The sequence below is a fragment of the Molossus molossus genome, unplaced genomic scaffold (genome assembly GCF_014108415.1).
Source record: "Molossus molossus isolate mMolMol1 unplaced genomic scaffold, mMolMol1.p scaffold_m16_p_2, whole genome shotgun sequence".
Taxonomy (NCBI): Eukaryota; Metazoa; Chordata; class Mammalia; order Chiroptera; family Molossidae; genus Molossus; species Molossus molossus.
Window position 1 is genome coordinate 97,908,823 of NW_023425355.1, and position 2,571 is coordinate 97,911,393.

The window sequence follows — 2,571 nt, forward strand, 5'->3', positions numbered from 1 at the left end:
AACAATTAAAGAACAGGAAGACAGCTTATGAGAACTGTGGGACAACTGGAAATGTAATAACATTTGCATCATAGGAGTCCCCGAAGAGGAAGAAAATGGGCAAGGGTTAGAGAATATATTTGAAGCCCTGGCCGGTTTGGCTCAGTGGTTAGAGCGTCGGCCTGCGGTCCTGAGAGACCCGGGTTCGGTTCCCGCTAAGGGCGCATACCTCGGTTGCAGTTTGTCCCCGGCCCTGGTCGGTTGTGCGGGTGGCAGCCACTCGATGTGTCCCTTTCACATCCATGTTTCTCTCTCTCTGTTCCTCTCTCTCCCTCCCACTCTACCTGAGCAAAAAATGTAAAAATGTCCTCGGGTGAGGATAAAAGAAAAAAAGATTAAAAAAAAAAAAGAGAGAGAATATATTTGAAGAAATAGTGACAGAAAACTTTCCTAACTTGGTGAAGGAAGAAGGCATTCAAGTTCAAGAAGCACAGAGAGCCCCAAGTAAGAAGAATCCAAACAGGCCCACACCAGGACACATAGTAATTAAAATGCAAAAAATTAAAGACAAAGAGACCTGGCCGGTTTGGCTCAGCGGTTGGAGCATCCACCTGCAGTCCGGAGAGACCCGGGTTCGGTTCCCGCTAAGGGCATGTACTTCGGTTGCAGTTTGTCCCCGGCCCTGGTTGGTCATGCCGGTGGCAGCCATTCGATGTGTCCCTTTCACGTCGATGTTTCCCTCTCTCTCTTCCTCTCTCTCCCTCCCACTCTGTCTGTACAAAAAATGGAAAAATGTCCTCGGATGAGGATTAAAAAAAAAAAAAAAGCCATACATAAAGACAAAGAGAGAATCCTAAAAGCAGCAAGAGAGAAGCAACAGGTTACCTACAAAGGAAACCCCATAAGGCTCTCAGCTGACTTCTCAACAGAAACACTACAGGCCAGAAGGGAATAGCAGAAAGTAACCAAGGTCATGAAAAACAAGGATCTGAATCCAGGACTACTCTATCCAGCAAGCTATCATTCAAAATAGAAGGTCAAATAAAGAGCTTTCCAGACCCCCAAAAAAACAGACTAAGGGAACATATTAACACCAAACCAGCACTGCAAGATATGCTAAAAAAAACTGCTGTAATTAGTAGAGGAAATAGGAAGAAAAATAAAACCACACTAAACAAAAATGGCAATAAATAAGTACATATCAATTATCACCTTAAATATGAATGGTTTGAATGCTCCAATAAAAAGACACAGAGTGGGAGACCCAGAGATGTGAAAGGCTGCTGGGATTATGCTTTCCCACAGTCTCTCTGGAGTACTGCTCTCTTGTTTGTAGGGCCAAGTTTCTCTGGCCTCTAAAACTTCCACTGACCATGTAAGGAGAGGCAGCTGCTGGGGGTATCACTAGGATCTAAAGATAGCGGTCCTTGCCTTGGACTCCGAACGCCACCAGGCTGAGGGAGCCGCTATGGCATGGCAGCATGCCTGGATCCTGTGGTATGACAGGCCCAAGTATGTGTTCATGGAGTTTTGTGTTGAGGACAGCACCGATGTCCACGTGCTCATAGAAGACCACTGCAGTGTATTCAGCTGCAAGAATGGAGTGGAGTTGTACAATGAGATTGAGTTCTATGCCAAGGTGAACTCCAAGGATTCCCAGGATAAGCATTCTGGCCACGCCATTATTTGCTTTGTGAGGAAATAGAAGGAGAAAGTAGCCTGGCCCCTGCTCACCAAGGAGGGTATCAAGCCAGTGTGGTTGTCTGTGGACTTTGATAACTGGAGAGACTAGGAAGCAGATGAAGAGGTGGAGCTGGCTCAGGTGGAACATTATGCAGAGCTTTTGAAGAAGGTCAGCACCTAGAGACCTCCCCCTGACATGGATGATCTGGATGATGATTATGACAGTGTTAATACAACAAGTAATTAACTTCTGGCAGCAGAGCTATGGAGGAAGCTTTGGCTATCTTCCAGTCATTCTGAGAAGCTAGGACCTGGGCCTTTGTCTAGCTCTGGCTGTGTACTGAGGTCCTCTGGGATCTCAGATCTTTCCTCAAAGCTCTTAACTAAGGGTCCTCCTTCATGCTTTATTTCTTTTTCCTAGGCACTTGACTATGGCTACTGCATCAAATGGCAGAATAGCAGAGGAGTAGACAGGCAGGACTTCTGACTTCCTACCAATTGGCTATAATCTCTGTGTTTGGGCCACTCATCAGGGCTCTCTGAGTATTTGAGCACATGTGGTAGAGCAACAGCCAAAGAAGCAGCATATAGATTATAATAAATATCTAGAAACTGCTCTCTTTCTGCTTGTACTTGTTTCTCTATAGTTACTCTCTAAGGGGAGGGGTAGGTGTTAGAGATCCTGGCCCTCATTGCTGATTGGAAGATGAAAGGTGTTGGGAGCAGGCTATAACCAAACTGGAGGACTTCCCCATGCACAGATCTATGCTGTGATTTCTCAGAGCAGAAACCAGCCTTTTGCTATATGGCTAATACTGCCACCCCTAGAACCATCCAGAAACTGACCTCAGCATCCTGCACACTCCAGAAATATCTTTATACTTTTAAAGCTGACAATAGTTCTTAAAC

At 45.5% G+C, this 2,571-nt stretch overlaps 1 pseudogene; it reads left to right on the top strand.

Moving 5' to 3' along the window:
• The first annotated feature begins 1,348 nt into the window (after nt 1–1,348).
• On the top strand, nt 1,349–1,909 carry LOC118636658 (annotated as a pseudogene).
• Nucleotides 1,910–2,571: the final 662 nt, after the last annotated feature.